This window comes from Zea mays, chromosome 5 (genome assembly GCF_902167145.1).
Source record: "Zea mays cultivar B73 chromosome 5, Zm-B73-REFERENCE-NAM-5.0, whole genome shotgun sequence".
NCBI lineage: Eukaryota > Viridiplantae > Streptophyta > Magnoliopsida > Poales > Poaceae > Zea > Zea mays.
The window spans coordinates 144,448,428-144,465,816 of record NC_050100.1 but is presented as its reverse complement, the minus strand read 5'-3'; the positions used below and the strand labels follow the sequence as shown (position 1 = coordinate 144,465,816).

Below are 17,389 nucleotides of genomic sequence, written 5' to 3'. Positions count from 1 at the left end.
TGGACTGGTGGCCTTCCTCTTCTGGCTTCGGGCCTCCCGAAGAGAGAGGGTTTCTTGGTTGGGGTCCAGCGGTTGCAGAGCTGCAGCCCCTGTTGCTGAAGCTTTCTTTGGCGGCATGACGAAGGTCTATGCTTGCCAAAGGTGTTCGAAACTCAAAAAGTGGAAGTGAGTTCACCGGAGGTGGGCGCCAATGTTGGGGACTTGTTCTCAAATGCTAAGAGTTAAGAACAAGGCAACATGAAAAGTGTTAAATGTTAAAGCCCTTCGTCCTTCGGGACATTATTTCCCTTCGGATATAATGAATTCCAGACGAAGGTTGCGAAGGAAAAACCTTCGTAAGCACAATAAATGATGAGAAAGAATTCATATACGAAATATGAAAAATAATATAAACATCATCATCCACTTATTTTTATTTGCATTACTATGTTCGCAATAACAAATTATAGATGTACCTTCGGTCTGACGGAAAGTAAAGGTACAGGCGTGATGCAAAAAGTGAATGCCAAGTCAGCGTGAACAGTACAGGAGTACTGTTCATCTATTTATAGGCAAGGGACGCAGCCCATGTAGAATTACATTCATGCCCTTTACATTTTCTAATAACTCTATAGTAATTCTTCGAGGTCTGATTTGCCTTTTCATCTTTAAGTCGGTTCCCCTTTTCTGTTGTCGTGCCGAAGCTTTCCTGCACGGTTTCGTGATCACCTTGTCCTTCGTCATAATCACCTTTCGTCTCGCTCAAGCTTCGTCCTGGCCATGCTCTTGTATGCTCATGATCCGATTCCGAAGATACCTGTTCACATATTTCACTTGGAAAACATTGTCAAATCATGTTTTTGAGGACCTTCGGAAGCCGAAGGCCCCCAACACTCCCCAACTCTAGCGACAACTTCGACGGGAAATTTCTCTCCGTCCAGCTTCGTCACCACGTTTTCGGTTCGTCGTTCGGATCTCCGGTTCATCGTCAATCTACGAAAAGAACCGAGATGTCCAGCAGTAGCGCGAGATCGAAGGGCTTGATTGAAAGGTAGTTGTTCGTAGGAAAATGGTCTTTCCCGCGTGATAGGCTTGGCGTTTTCAGAATGATAGATAACCACCACCACATGCCATTTTAAATGCAAGACTGTCATACAACACAGACTTAAAAGTGGGTACAATCATGATAAGTTGCATTAGTTGGGTCATGCCTTTGTAAAGGCATCTTTCTCACCTTTAACGAACTGATATAACCAATCGAATTGCGTCATGTCAACTATTTGTGTGCAGGCCTAGTAATTTATTAAAAATACGATATCTTCTAGGTCAAAATAATTTGTTGTAATTTATTCAAATTACGTTAGGCTCATATTGATTTTGCGTGGTACTAATAACATTGTTTTAATCACACCCCATGTTTTAAATAATTAATTATTTAAATATTTATTTAATTAATGTTAATTATCTAGGTAATCTAGTTAATCTAATTTATAGTTCTAACATACGCTTTTTGTAAATAATTGTTAAAGTGATTAATATCAACTTAAATATTTTGATTTAATATCTTCTTAATTTAAATGCAACATCTATTAGATTTATTATGCCTATAAATATTGTTTTACCCATAACCTTTTGTTTTAACTCCGATTTTAATAGTTCTCGAACCTACGATCTCGTAGCGACGCGTAGAATATTCTTACGCGGTTTGTTCATATGCTTTGGTGTAATGTATCATATCCATTATTTGCTTGATTGTATGTATTGTCATGCATAGAAGCGAGATCGAGGAAGTCGAAGACCAACTTTTGGGGAAGCACCTGTAATCGTAAGTACAAGGCAAGTTGTGCCCTCGATCACTTTTATTTTTCTAATAAGATTTTCGATAACCACCGTGACATGCTTAAGTTAACTTGATGGGACCTAATAGGTTATCCTAGTTTTGTTCATCCTACACCTTGCAAACAAATGAACTATTGAGTAGTCTTGCTATTGCTCTACCCGGTTTTTGGTTTATATATCTGAATTATGATTATGTTACATTATTTTTGTTGGTTTAATTAATGTTCATGACAAGATTATTGTGTTGATTAGAAAATGGAGCGACCACCTATGAAAACAGTGCTACCACTTCGGTGGAATGGGATGTCCTTGGCTGATTAATTAGGAAAGCTAGTGTGGGTTAATCCTTTGCCGAAAGGGGCAAGAGGGGTGTGGGGAGCTGTCGGTATAGGGAGGTTCTCAGGTCGATCTGTCTATGATAGTTTTTTAGGCGAGGGATTACTATATCTCCCCCTCCTATCTGATTCTTTAGCGGGTTCTCTCATGCTAGTGGAACTTTGGAAAGGTCTCATAGTGCTACCCTACCTCGCCTCCTCGGTAGAGGTGTATGGGGTCCATACAACCCCGTGGCAGATGGGTAACACAGCTTGTGGGTAATGATGTGTAACTGAAAGTCACCTAGAGGGGGGTGCATATGCATAATCTAAAATTTACAACTTAAAACACAAACTACAAGCCGGGGTTAGCGTTAGAACTTAAATCAAGTCCGGGAGAGAGGGGAAAACAAATCAAGAACAAATCAAGCGGATGAACACGGTGATTTGTTTTACCGAGGTTCAGTTCTAAAGAATCTAGTCCCCGTTGAGGTGGTCACAAAGATCGGGTCTCTTTCAACCCTTTTCCTCTCTTAAACGGTCACTTAGACCGAGTGAGCCTTCTTCCTTAATCTCACGGGTCACTTAGACCCCGCAAGGACCACCACACAATTGGTGTCTCTTGCCTTGCTTACAAAGCACTTGAGAGTAAGAATTGAAAAGAAAAAGAAGGCCAAGCCAAGCAAACAAGAGCAACAAAGGAACACAAGAGATCCTCTCACAAGTCCTAATGCACTAGAGTTGATTTGGAGACTTTTAGTGGATCGATCGCTTTGATTGTGTCTTGGAGTGGAGTATATTGTCTTCTATTGAATGCAATGTTCAGAATGCTTGGATGCTTGGTGTGGTGGTGGTTGGGGGGTATTTATAGCCCTCAACCACCAAATGGTCATTGGGGAAGGCTGTTGTCGATGGGCGCACCGGACAGTACGGTGCGCCACCGGACACTGTACGGTGCGCCACCGGACACTGTCCGGTGCGCCGCCACGTCACCCAACCGTTAGGGTTCGAGAACAGTCGACCGTTGGCGCCGTTGTCTTCTTGAAAATTCTTGAACTCCGTCCCATTATCGCTTCTTATTTTCTTGATCCTTAATCCGAACTCATTTTGAGCCTGTCTCAAGAATCCCTTTAAGGTTTCTTGGGTTTGTGATTTTTCCTGCAAAAAGAATACCCAAGTGAAGCGAGAATAATCATCCACAATAACTAGACAGTACTTACTCCCGCCGATACTCGCTATCGGGCGAAATAGATCCATGTCGAGTAGCTCGAGCGGCCCGTCAGTCGTCATTATGTTCTTGTGTGGATGATGGGCACCAACTTGCTTTCCTGCTTGGCATGCGCTACAAACCCTATCTTTCTCAAAATGAACATTTGTTAGTCATAAAATGTGTTCCTCTTTAGAAGCTTGTGAAGATTCTTCATTCCAACATGGGCTAGTCGGCGATGCTAGAGCCAACCCATATTAGTCTTAGCAATTAAACAAGTGTTGAGTTCAGATGTGTTTCCATTAAAATCAACTAAATATAGCTGACCCTCTAACACTCCCTTAAATGCTATTGAATCGTCACTTCTTCTAAAGACAGTAACACCTACATCTGTAAATAGATAGTTGTAGCCCATTTTGCATAATTGAGATACAGAAAGCAAATTGTAATCTAAAGAATCTATAAGAAATGCATTTCTCTACTTCCTGAGCATAAGCATTTTTCACTTTAACATGTTTTTTATTTTCTTTAATAAGGGATTCCTCTTGGCTGTCCAATAGTTCATCCTTCTCATGAATGGCTCCTATCAATTCATTCAATTTTTCTTTTTGTTCCATGTTGAGGTTAGCAAAAAGACTAAGTAAATCATCTTCGTCTTCACTAGAACTATCCTCATCACTAGATGTTGTATACTTGGGGACCTGGTTTCAAAGGCGTCGCCTAGGCGTCCAGGCGGCCAAAAAGTCTAGGCGTCCCCGTCGCCTAGACAAGAGTTGGCAAGAGGGGAGGGGGAAGAAGCCTTGCAGAGACTTTGTGGAGCGGGATCGGCGACGCAGAATTCGGGGGAGTGCCGAGCTTGGGGGAGCGGCGGTGCAGAGCTCGGGGGAGCGGTGGCGCAAAGAGCTCGAGGGAGCGGCGGTGCTGAGACTCGGGGGAGCGCCGCCGAGCTTGGGGGAGAAGGAGCAGCGATGCATGGTTGTGGACGAGCGGCGATAGTGAGATGGGAGCAATCCTAACCGTAGGATAAATGGGCTGCCTGCCTGGTGGGCTGGGCCATCTCTTCTACCCGTTTCTTCTTTTTTCATTCTCCCTTTTTCTTTTTCTTCTTCATATATATTGTTGTTCTGTCTTTTCTTTAATTGGTAAGGCGTCTCCTTGCTCGCCTTAGTAAGCGCCTAGGCGTCGCCTAGGCGTCCAGGCGGTGGCCCAACGCCTTGTCTCGCCTTACCGCCTTAAGAACTATGCTTGGGGATGGTTCTAGATTGTACCTTTTTCTTTTTGCCGACCTTAGCCATGAAACATTTGTGGCCGACATTTGGGAAGAGGAGGCCCTTGTTGACGGCGATGTTGGCGGCGTCCTCGTCGAAGGAGGAGTCGCACTACTACAGATCATGTTATATGAGACGGTTAATTTTCACTTATTAAGACGTTTCTCAAGTGTCCAAATTTGATGGAGTCGCAAAAGATGTCCCACATTTAAGACGGTTGCAAACCGTCTTAAAATGATATTATATAAGACGTTTTTTAGTTTATAACTGTCTAAAAAAGGTATTTGTTTAAGTCATTTTGTCCAATAACCTGTCTTGAATTATGTTTTATTTAAGACACTTTTTCTAAACAACCGTCGAGTATACGAACATTTTAAGTCACAATTTATTTAGTAATCTGTCTAAAATATTCTATAATAATAAACACTTGCGATATGAAAACCGTCTTATTTAGGTGACATATATTGGACATTTTGGAAATCGTCTTATTTAGAAGACCGATATTGGACATTTTTGGAACCGTCTTAATAAGATTTAAACAAATTGACTTAAATTACTATATATTCTTCAATTTATATTCATTTTTGAGATTCCACATTATAATAATTTGAAAGAGAAATACACAGACATATATATTTAATAATAATATAATAAAAAAATAATATAAATGAGTATCAATCAATATTTCATACACCAGATCAGAGTTGAATCAATGTAATCTTGTGTTTATGTAGAGATCATCAATCTTCTAGATTGGTCCGCCGACATCGCCTCTCGAAGTAGGCCATCCTTTGCACCACTAGGGGTCAACCTAGACCCTGGCCATCGCATCTCGATAATTAGCGTACCTATATGATATGCATCATGCATATGAATGAGAACAAACATAAATAACACCAAATAGATAAACTAACTGAAGAGGACAAAACACTTCAGGCAAAGCATCACTATTCCTATGAGCAAACACTAGCTAACTTTGACCCCATAACAATCACACACTTGGAGTTAATCATACTCAACTTTTATGAAACACAGGCATTTATAACCTAAAGTTTATTACAAAATTACAAGGTACTTACGTAACACTTAAAACCACAAGACTACCAATCAACCAATCAAGAACTAACCAAATATAGGTATCCTTACAAAAGAAACTGCAAGTAATCATTTTAATCCTTGCTGATTTTGGACAGCAGAACAGTAGCTAGTTGTTTTATTCATAACTTACACAATCTTCATCCAAAAATAGTAAACTAAGACTTTTTGGAAAGCTTATAAAGTCCTCTACAACTTTTGTATTATCATCACAGTGATACTTGACACTTAGGATGGTCAAACAATGCTAAACGTAAATTATGTCCAGATTTGGACATAATTCGACTACTTACTTCAAAAATTCATAACTGGAGTTTCAGTCATCCAAATCAGGTGATCCTAGACTTTTTAGAAAGCTAATAGAATTATCTACAATTCATTTATGAACATCCCAGGTTAATTTAATATATATCAAGGTCAGAAAACATGAGAAAGGCTATGCTGTCCAAATTGGGACAGATTCAGAAATCCTAACTCAAACAGTTGTAACTTAATTTATAGATCACCAAAAAGGGTGACCCAAAATTTTTTGGAAAGCTTAAGGAAAGTAATACAATTCTCCTATAATTACTAATGACTGATTCTCAATTTAACTTAGCCAAACAATCCAATTTTCGAAACCTGTACAGAATTTGGATAGATTCTGAAACTGAACTTAAGAGAATCATATCTTTTAAACTACTAGACCTATGGTCATGAAATTTTAGCACCAGCAAGATAAAGGAGTTATCTATAACTTTTCTATATAACACGTTTACAGAAAACATGGGCATAAAGTGCCTGATTCTATTGTTGCAATAAATAGCATGTAATTGAACTAACGACTAAATGGGCTTCCCAGACATCAGTACCCGCTAGTCCCATAACACATTTCTGTCTAGTAGAAATGAAATTTCCATGCAGGAATGCCCTAGAGAAGCTAGAGGCAATAGCATAGTTGTCTTCAGTTCCAACTTCCAAATTGTAACGACATACACTGCACTCATCTGCAACGACAAATCCATGGCTGGGAAGAGTCGACCAACCATCCGACTATTGAAGAACATGTACCAGCAGGATCTCAACTAATTTTCGGCTTTTCGCAACAGAACCAAGGAAATCATACCGAAAAACTATGGTCTAATGGTACCACTACCGAAGAGAGGAACCAAACTATATCATCATACCTGATGCCCCTGCTGCTCCCTCCCCAGTCGCAGTAGTTTACCACGAGCTTCTGCAGTTGTCTAATGATGATTTTAATTTTTGCAATGTGGGAAAGCCGGCTTTTCGAAAAAGCCGCTTCCTGGTTCACCTTTGGTTTGACTTTTGTGTTTTAGCGAGCAAAAGCCAAACAAAACACATCCTTATAAGTACACTATATCAGATCCGAATACAGATATATTAAGTTAGGGTTCAGGTGCTCAATTTTGCAGACCATGAAGGAAGGAGCAGGGGCGGACATACCTGGCGGACATACCTGGTGTGATGGGTGCTCGCCGCCGGCAAAGCGCACGACGAAGAGTCGAAGACCAGGGCAGGTGGGCAGTTGAGCGTAGGGCGGCGGCGGTCAGCCTAGTTGTCGCGTACGCGAGGTGAACGAAGGGGAGCAATATTCTTCCGGGCCTGTTTACAGCTCTTATTCGCGCACGCTAATGGGCCGACGTCTCGTTTGGTACACCCGAATGACTACGCTGGTTCGTTTAGGGGGAGTGGCTCATGAACGAAGGGGAACAAACGATATTGGATTCGAGGTTCCAAAAATTACTAAAGTCTGAATTTTTACAGAATAAATTAGGAACATTTAGACAGATGGAGACAAGCACGATATCAAAATCATGATAGACGAGGATGATTAAAATTTAGTGACCTTTACATTCACAGCTATCACGTGTTAACGTCCGCACTCGTGGTCGAGCAGACGATAAATACCTGGGGTGTTACAAGTATACTCACTCACATCTACGACAATTTTTATAGTTTAGACGACTCTAATAGTATCCTTATTTGAGATGGTTTCATACATAGAAGTGTCTAGAATACTCACTACCATCAAAGACAGTTGTTAAAGTAGTGATGACTCAAATACTATCCTTATTTGAGACGGTTTACAATAAAAATATATCTTAAATCAATATAAGACATTTGTTATGACATAACTGTCTCAAAAAACTTTTCTATTTGAGACGGATTTTCAAAAAACTGTCTTATCTTGCTTAACACCGTATGATATAAGACACTTTTATAAAATATACTTATATCCGTCTTAAATTGTGTGTCTCAAATAGTCATATATGTAGTAGTGTCGGTGGAGCTCTCGTCGAAGTCCCATTCCCGACACACGTGGGCATCGCCGCCCTTCTTCTTGTAGTACCTCTTCTTTTCCTTCTTCTTCCCCTTCTTGTCGTCATCCCTGTCACTTTCACTAGACATCGGACATTTAGCAATGAAATGACCGGGCTTACCACATTTTTAGCACACCCTTTTGGAGCGGGGTTTGTAGTCCTTCCCCCTCCTATGCTTGAGGATTTGGCAGAAACTCTTGATGATGAGCGCCATTTCCTCGTTGTCAAGCTTGGAGGCGTCGATGGGAAGCCTACTTGATGTAGACTCCTCTTTCTTCTCTTTCGTCGCTTTGAATGCGATGGGTTGCACCTCGGGTGTGGAGGTGGCGCCTTGCTCCAAGTTGACGATGTGTTTGGAGTCTTTGATCATTAGCTCAAAGCTCACAAACTTGCCTTTCACTTCCTCGGGAGACATTAATTTGTATCTAGGATCCTCACGAATTAATTGTACTTGAGTAGGATTGCGAAAAACAAGGGATCTTAGAATAACCTTGACCATTTCATGGTCATACCATTTGGTGCTCCCGAGGTTGCGCACTTGGTTGACCATATTTTGAGCCAGTTGTACATGGCTTGCGGCTCCTCTCCTTTGTTGAGGACGAACCGACCGAGCTCCCCATCGATCGTCTCGCGCTTGGTGATCTTGGTCACCTCGTCCCCTTCGTGCGTGGTCTTGAGTACGTCCCAAATTTCTTTGGCGCTCTTTAACCCTTGCACGTTGTTATACTCCTCTCGACACAAGGAGGCGAGGAGTATAGTTGTGGCTTGGGAGTTAAAGTGCCTAATTTGGGCGACCTCGTCCGAGTCATAGCCTTCGTCCCCCTCCTTAGGTACCTGCGCTCCAAACTCAACAATATCCCAAATGCTTGCGTGGAGTGAGGTTAGATGATGCCTCATTTTATCACTCCACATACAATAATCTTCACCATCAAAATATGGTGGTTTGCCTAAGGGAACGGAAAGTAAATGAGCGCGCTTTAAAATATGGGGATAACGAAGTGACATCTTACTATACTTCTTGCGCTCATGGCGCTTAGAAGCGATGGATGAGTCGGAGCTTGAAGACATGGAGGGCGACGAAGAGTCGGTCTCGTAGTAGACCACTTTCTTCATCTTCTTGTCGCCTCTCCGATGGGACTTGATGGAGGAAGAGGATTCCTCCTTGTGCTTGTTGTCGGACTCTCTTGAGAGAGTTCTCCCCGAGCTTGCGGGCTTGTCACCGGTCACGATCTCCCTCTTGGCGTGATCTCCTGACATCACTTCGAGTTGTTAGACTCTAATGAAGCACCGGGCTCCGATACACACTTGGTGTCTCTCGCTTTCTCCTTAATCAAATGGGCCACTTAGACCCCGCAAGGACCACCACACACTTGGTGTCTCTCGCTTTGATTACAAGTCTCTTGGGAATAAGAATGAGGAAGGAAGAAAGCGATCCAAGCAACAAGAGCACAAAGAACACGAACAAACACTTTCTCAAGTTACTAGGTGGTTGGAATGAATTTGGGACTTGGAGAGGCTTCGATCTTTTGATTTGTGTCTAGCAGTGAATGCACTAGCTCTTGTATTGAATGGGAACTTCAGAAATCTTGGATGCTTGGAGTTGTGGTGGTTGGAGGGTATTTATAGCCCTCATCCATCAACAAGCCGTTGGGGAAGGCTGTTGTCGGTGGGTGCACCGGACAGTCCGGTGCGCCACCGGACACTGTCCGGTGAGCCGCCATGTCGCCCAACCGTTAGAGTTCTGACTTAATCGACCGTTGGAGAGCTTGTCCTCATGCGGCACCGGACAGTTTGGTGTGCCACCGGACAGGTTCTGTTCACAGTCCGGTGCGCCTCTGACTCTGCGCGCACTATTCTTCACTGTTCATCTGAGTCAGCGGCTTTTGCAGTCGACCGTTGCGCGAGTTAGCCGTTGCTCCGCTGGCGCCCTGGATAGTCTGGTGGCACATCGGACAGTCCGGTGAATTATAGCGGAGGGCGTCTAGAGAAACCCGAGAGTGGCTAGTCTGAGCTATTCGGTCCTGGCACACCGGACACTATCCGGTGGCACACCAGACAGTCCGGTGCACCGTTCCTCAGCACACTCTGGTTTCTTTTTCTCCTTTGTATTTGATCCCTAACTTGAATATTTATTGGTTTGAGTTGAACCTTTGTGCACCTGTAGAACATGTATTCTAGAGCAAACTAGTTAGTCCATATATTTGTGTTGGGCATTCAACCACCAAAATTAATTGTGAGAAAAGGTTAAATCCTATTTCTCTTTCAATTTATGTACCATGAGTCATCATATGTGTGAGACTTGATCCTAGCACATATTTGAGTCGCACCTGAATTTGCCTTTAAATCCGGGTGTGACAAAGGTGAAGTGGTAGTAGTGGCTAGAGCATAGGGGTCAAACCTAGCTGGAGTGGAGCGTGCCCGAGATGAGACGCGGCGGACATGGAAGGTTATCTGATCTAATCCAATCCTCATCTACTCTCCCTGCTCTACTCTCTCAATTGTTGTTGTTGCTACTGCTGCTCTAGTAGCTCTATCCAACTTCCTTTTCTTTTTCCCTCCCTACTACTCAAAGTCGACCTCCTTGCTCTGTCCTGTCTGAATGGGCGATGGGGATCCTGATCATCGCTTCCTCCTGCTGGGGTGATTCTTGGTCCTCGCCATCCTGACAGTAGAAACTGACCACTGATCACTGACACGCTGCATGAGAATGAGAGTAGATAAGCGAGAGCAACAAAGCAGTAGATGAGAAGAGAGTGAGAAAAGATTTGCTACCTGGGGCACGTCTCTCAAGAAAAACCAAGCAAGGGAGGAGTCACGCGAGCGGGCACACAGTCACACTGAAATGACATAAGAGGTGAGCACATGTTAGTCACATAATCATAAGCATATGAAATGTGAACTAAAGCACAAATACACAAGAGAGGATATAAGGAGTTTTGGAACAAGGGGCTTTGGCACATGAATTGGTATGGAATTATGGATTTGAGGTTTTGGCTTATGACAGTGCTACAGAGGTTTAAATAAGGGGTCAGTCACTTTAATATTATGAAGGTCAAATGAGTCATAAGAGAGACATGTGACATGAATTTTAGTTGGATTTAGAGGCATGTGAGGTTATATGGAAGACATGTACGTAACTCATGCGAATAAGCAACAAATAGAGATGTGGTGACTTTTTTGACTTGGACTAGAGAGAATATGGAGTAGGGGGAGTATTAGGTGCTTGGGGAATACATGGGTAAAATTTGGAGCTTTTTGAGGTTAAATAAGTGGTTATGGCATTTCACCGAGTAGGTGGTGGGCATAGATGAGCAAAGTTGGAGAACAAGTGATTTTGGAATGGAAGAACCTCGTAAGGGTGAGACACTTGTAGAGAGACTTCACCAAGCACACTAGAGTAGCGAAAAGCATTGAACACACCACTGGAATCATAGTTTTTACAGGTTTTGGCAAAGGTGTGGAAACTAGAACCAGCTAAAACACAGCAAGGGAGGAAGAAGAGGTGAGATCTGCTCACCAGAGAGGAGAGGGGAGGATCTGAGCACAAACGACGGGGAGCTGGACACCGACGACGAGGGGAGCCCTACAGCGAAGCACAGGCATGGCGGTGTAGAAGGATAATGAGCAAGGTGGTGGCGCTGGCTGAACTAGACAGAGAGAATCACGTGGTCTGGACTGGAGGAAGAGAAGAGCATAGTTGTGGCCAAATAAAAGAATCTAAGTGACTGACGTGCGGGCCTGGACGAGAGAAGATGTTTGAATTCGCGGTTATGGGCACACCGGACAGTGTACAATACACTGCCTGGTGCACACCGGATAGTCTGCATAGAGGTAGAGCAAGCCGAGGCCAAGCTGGAGCAGCGGACAGTGAACAGTGCAGTGTCTGGTGCACACTGGACTGTCCGGTGAGCCCAAACTAAGGGAATTTTGAAATTTTTCTAAGAATTTTTGCGCCAAACCAAATACCAACTTATAAGCACACAAAAGAACACATGTTGGGGACAAATATTGGCACCCTCACATATTCTCTCATAGCTTTCAAAATATTTTGCCATAGGCTATGTAGTTTCTAGAAAAATAGGCAAATGGTGAGAGTTTGCATTTGAGAGTTACACTAGGGGTTTCAAATATGAATTGAGTTGTGAACACTCCCCCTAAATGCAGTAAGAAGTGCTTATCTCAAGAATCAATATTTGAATAATAAAGAACATTTGAGCACGAGAAAAGCTAGAACTTGTCAAGTTTGAACCCGAGTTAAGCTTTTCCACGCACTTTTCGGACGTTTATCTTAACTAGGTTAGACAAGTCCTAGATGCAATACATAAAATTAAATATGCAATGCAAGCATGACACCACCATATTGGATTCATGTGAAATTACTGAGATCAAGAATATTTAGCTCATTCCTCAACTTGCAAAAGTTGGATTCATCTAATGGTTTTGTGAAAATATCCACTAGTTGATCATCCGTACTCACTCCTTCTAGTGAAATATCTACCTTAGCAATATGATCTCCAAGGAAATGATGACGAATGTCAATGTGCTTGGTGCGAGAGTGTTGGACATGATTATTAGCAATTTTAACATCACTCTCATTATCACACAACAAAGGTACCTTTTCTAGAACTATACCTAAGAATTTGTGCGCAACAAGCACCCACGACAATGTATTCCGCTTTGGCGGTTGATAAGGCAACGCTATTTTGCTTTTTGAAGTCCATGAAACTAGTGAGCTTCCAAGCAAATGGCACCCTTAGGATGTACTTTTCCTATCAACTTTGCATCCGACATAATCTGAATCGGAATAGCCAACTAAATCAAAATTAGGTCCTTTAGGATACTAAAGGCCAATGTTTGGAGTGTGCTTTAGGTACCTAAGGATTCTTTTAACAGCACTAAGATGAGCTTCCTTAGGATTTCCTTGAAAGCGAGCACACATACATACACTAAACATGATGTCAGGCCCAGATGCGGTAAGGTATAATAAACTACCAATCATAGAACAGTAGAGAGTTTGATCAATCGGTTTACCTCCCTCGTCTAGGTCGAGATGTCCATTAGTAGGCATTGGTGTCTTGGTTGGCTTGCAATCCTCCATTTTGAATCTTTTCAAAAAAATCTTTGGTATACTTATCTTGAGAGAGGAAGTTCCCTTCTTTCATTTGCTTGACTTGAAAGCCAAGAAAGAATGTGAGCTCACCAATCATTAACATCTCGAACTTCTTCGACATTATCTCACCAAATTCCTTGCAACGACAACCATTTGTCGAGCAAAAGATTATAGCATCAACATAAACTTGACAAATGAAAATATCACTATTATGCTTGTTGATGAATATTGTGGTGTCGACGGCTTTGATCTTGAAGCCCTTCTCAATGAGGAAGTCGTGAAGACGCTCATACCAAGCTCTTGGAGCTTGGTTTAGTCCATACAGCGTCTTGGACAACATGTAAACATGATTAGGATATCTAGGGTCTTCAAAATCAGGGGTTGCTCAACATATACAAGTTAATTAATGAAGCCATTTAAAAATGCACTTTTACATCCATTTGATATAGTTTAATGTTATTGTTGGATGCATATGCAAGAAGGATACAGATGGCTTCAAGTCGAGCAACCTGTGCAAAAGGTCTCTCCAAAATCCAATCCTTCAAATTGAGAGAACCCCTTTGCAACTAGCCTTGCCTTGTTCTGCACAATTACTCCTTGATCATCTTGCTTGTTTCTAAACACCCAGTTTGTTCCAACGACTCTTGCATTTTGTGGAGGCTCTTCAAGGGTCCAAACTTGATTCTGGGTGAAGTTGTTTAGTCCTTCATGCATGGTGTTCACCCAATCTGGATCCTGTAGTGTCTCATCTATAGAAGTAGGCTCAACACAAGAAACAAAGGAGTGATGTTCAACAAATGAAGCAAATATTTTTGAACGAGTCATAACCCCTTTTCAAGGACTCCCAATGATGAGATCTTGTGGATGTGATTGTAGTAGAGATGAATTCCTTTTGTCAATCACTTGGAGAGGAGGTTGTGGGGCATCAACATCTTTGGCTTGTACCATTGTTGTTCATGAGAGACAAAATATGTCTTCATTTGCATGTCTCTCATCTTTCTCATCATCTTGTGGTACATTTGATGAAGAAGCCCTATCGATGACTTGCACCTCATCTTCATCTTCCTTTGGCTTGATGGCTCCAATTGGCATATTTTTCATAGCCTCCCTGAGTAGTTCATCACCTACACCATCAAAATTTTCAAGTGTTACTTGCGAGCCGTTAGTCTCATCAAACTCCACATCATATGTTTCCTCCACTAGGCCAATGGCATGGTTGAATACTCGATATGCTTTAGATTTTGATGAATAACCAAGTAAGAAACCAATGTCACATCTTCTTTAAAACTTCCCCAGGTGATGGTGTTTCTTGTAGATGTAGTATTTGCATCCAAACACCCAGAAGAATGAGACATCTGGCCTTTTCCCATTTAGCAGTTCATCTGGACTCTTCTCAAGTAGCCGGTAAGAAAACAGCCTGTTTGATGCATAACCTGCAGTATTGAGAGCTTTGGCCCAAAACCTCTCCAGTATGTTATGCTCATCTATCATTGTCCTTGCAAGAGTGATCAAGGTTCTATTCTTCCTTTCTACAACTTCATTTTGTTGAGGTGTATATGTTGCAAATACATCATGTTTGATCCCAATTTTATCACAATATTCATGTATGTTGGTGTTGTTGAACTCTTTCCCATTGTCACTCCTGATTTTCTTGATTATGCATTCAAATTCATTTTGTGCCTTCTTGGCGAACTTCTTGAAAATTGATGCAACTGTTAGAATATCCATTTAGGGTTTGGGTTTTCCCCGTGTAATTACTATCTCACCTCTTTGTAATGGGCCTGGCCCAATTTACTCAAGTCTATTAATACATCATCCAACCCATTTTAGGTTTAGGGTTTTCACTGTTCAACATGGTACTAGAGCCAGTGTATTTTTTTCCTCTTCTCCCTGGCGACCAGCCGCCACTCCCTGCACCGCCACCTCCGGTCGCCGGCGCCGCCACCTCTGACCGCGCGCCCCTCCCCTCCTCCAGGCGCAGCCGCCGCCACCCTCCTCTACTCCCTCCCCTCTCAACCGCCTCTTGGGCCGTGCCCCTGCGCCACCGTCCACCTCCACCACGCCTCCGTGCCGTCGTCCGCCTCTCCTGCCCCACCAGCCATCGTGCCCTTCCTGGCCATGGCCGTCGGCCTCCATGGTGCGTAGCTCCCTCTCCCTCCCACGCGCGCACTGCCTCTCCTCTAGGCCGTCGTTCCTCTCTTCTTGGCCTACTGGCTCTCGGCAGCCTGAGCCCCTGGTCTTCTCCCATGGTGGCCGAACGGAGCTCCCTCCATGGATGCCCCTGCGCTGGATCTTCTCTTGGTGCCTAGCTCCAACGACTGCGCCCTGCTCTGAGCTCCGCCTTGTGCTCCGCAGTCGTGTCGTCCGATCTCGCCAGGCCGCACGCGAGCACAAGCCCCAGTACACGCCTGAGATCCTCGAGCTCGCCTTCACTAGATTGTGACCACTGCGCTTGTGCAACAGGACGCCAGCTGCTTCCACGAACGCCTAGGTCTGACTCGCTCCGCCTCACGCTTTCGGCGTGTTTGGCGTGTTCGACGAGGTGCCGTCGGTTTCCGTCGCCGCGCTGTTGTCATCCCAGATCATTTTCTCTGTCTCCTCTTCCTCCTTCTCGACCAGCGTCGCCTCCTTGCCGCAGATCACAACCTCGCAGTCCTCAGCGCCCGCCTGGCCCGCGGCACTCTACGAGATCTGCCTCGCGCTCCCCTGTGACAAGGGCCTCTTCGAGCATGTCCTCCGCCTTCCCCAAGCGTCGTGCCAGCTGCTTGTCTCTGACAACTTCTCCGCTCTCTCATGGCTTCACCCCCTTTCGACGGGCTCACCGTGCGTGTCCTCTTCCACGATGGTTAGCTTGTCCAGGGCACCTTCGTGGCCTTCGATCGCACCATGATCCCTGTCCTTCGTGACTGTGTTGAAATCCACCCCAAGCCCGGCCGTCACATGCCCAGACCCCTTGTCTTCCCTCGTACAGTGATCGCCTCCCTGGCAATCAAGCCCCCGTTGTCTCCCTCCCCTCCTAGTAACCACGTCAGAGCTCCTCCTCTAGCTCTCTCCGCGCACCCTATGGCCTCCCCACTGTCTCCCTCTCCCACTGATTGGGTGGTCGACTCCGGGGCCTCCTTCCACACTACTCCCACAACTAGTTCGTTATTCCACTCCCATCCACCACACCCCTCACATCCTTCCTCCATCGTTGTAGGCAACGGTTCCACTCTCCCAGTCACCTCAGTAGGTGCATCAGTTCTTCCAGGACCATTTTGCCTTAACGACGTCCTTGTTGCTCCCGGTCTGACTCATCCCCTCCCCTCGGTTTGTTGCTTCACTAGTGACAACCACTGCTCTATGGAGTTTGACCCCTGGGGTCTCACCATACGCCACCTTCCCACACATGTTGTGCTCGCTCGCTGTGACAGCTCCGGCCCCCTCTATTCTCTTCACTTGCCCTCCACTCCCCCCACCAGAGTAACCTCATCTCCTACACTTACTACTACCACCACATTACATGCTCTTGCTACTACCACCACCTCCTCCGCCATTTGGCACCGTCGCCTCGGGCACCCTGGACCTGACGTCATGTCCTAGCTTTCCAGCCACTCATACATATCCTATACTCGGTGCTCTTCTGAGCGCCTCTGTCATGCTTGTCAGCTCGACCGTCACTCCCGTCTTCCCTTTTCCACTTCCACGTTCAGGGTTGTTCAGGCCTTTGATCCTGTCCACTGTGATCTCTAGACGTCTCCTGTCCTTAGCCTCTTTGGCTACAAATACTACCTAGTCATTCTGGATGACTACTCCCATTTTCTTTGGACTTTCCCCCTCTAGCTAAAGTCTGACACGTTTACCACCCTCACTCACTTCTTCGCCTGGGTATCTACCCAGTTCCGGCACCCGGTCCATGCACTGCAGTGTGACAACGGCCGCGAGTTTGATAATCACGCCTCTCAGTTATTCTTCCTCACCAGTGGCATTCAGATGTGTCTCTTGTGCCCCTACACCTCCGCCCAGAATGGTCGGGGCGAGCGCATGATTCGCACCACCACCAACATGATCTGCTGCCTTCTCTTCTAGGCGTCTCTCCCTGCCAGCTACTGGGCAGAGGCCCTGCACACCGCAACCCACCTCATCAACCATCTTCCCTCCAAGGCGGTGAGCCACCGTACTCCCTACTTCGCCCTGTACGGCACAACCCCCACCTATGACCACCTTTGCGTGTTCGGTTGTGCCTGCTACCCTAACACTTTCGCTACTACCCC

The 17,389-nt window shown here is 44.5% G+C and overlaps 1 long non-coding RNA gene across 1 annotated transcript; it reads right to left on the bottom strand.

The window, feature by feature from the left end:
* Window positions 1–5,218: 5,218 nt before the first annotated feature.
* LOC103626981 (uncharacterized) lies at window positions 5,219–7,372 on the bottom strand. Its single transcript, XR_553291.3, has 2 exons — window positions 6,869–7,372; window positions 5,219–5,455 (listed from the first exon to the last, which is right to left on the bottom strand). It is a non-coding gene; the product is annotated as an uncharacterized lncRNA (long non-coding RNA).
* Window positions 7,373–17,389: the final 10,017 nt, after the last annotated feature.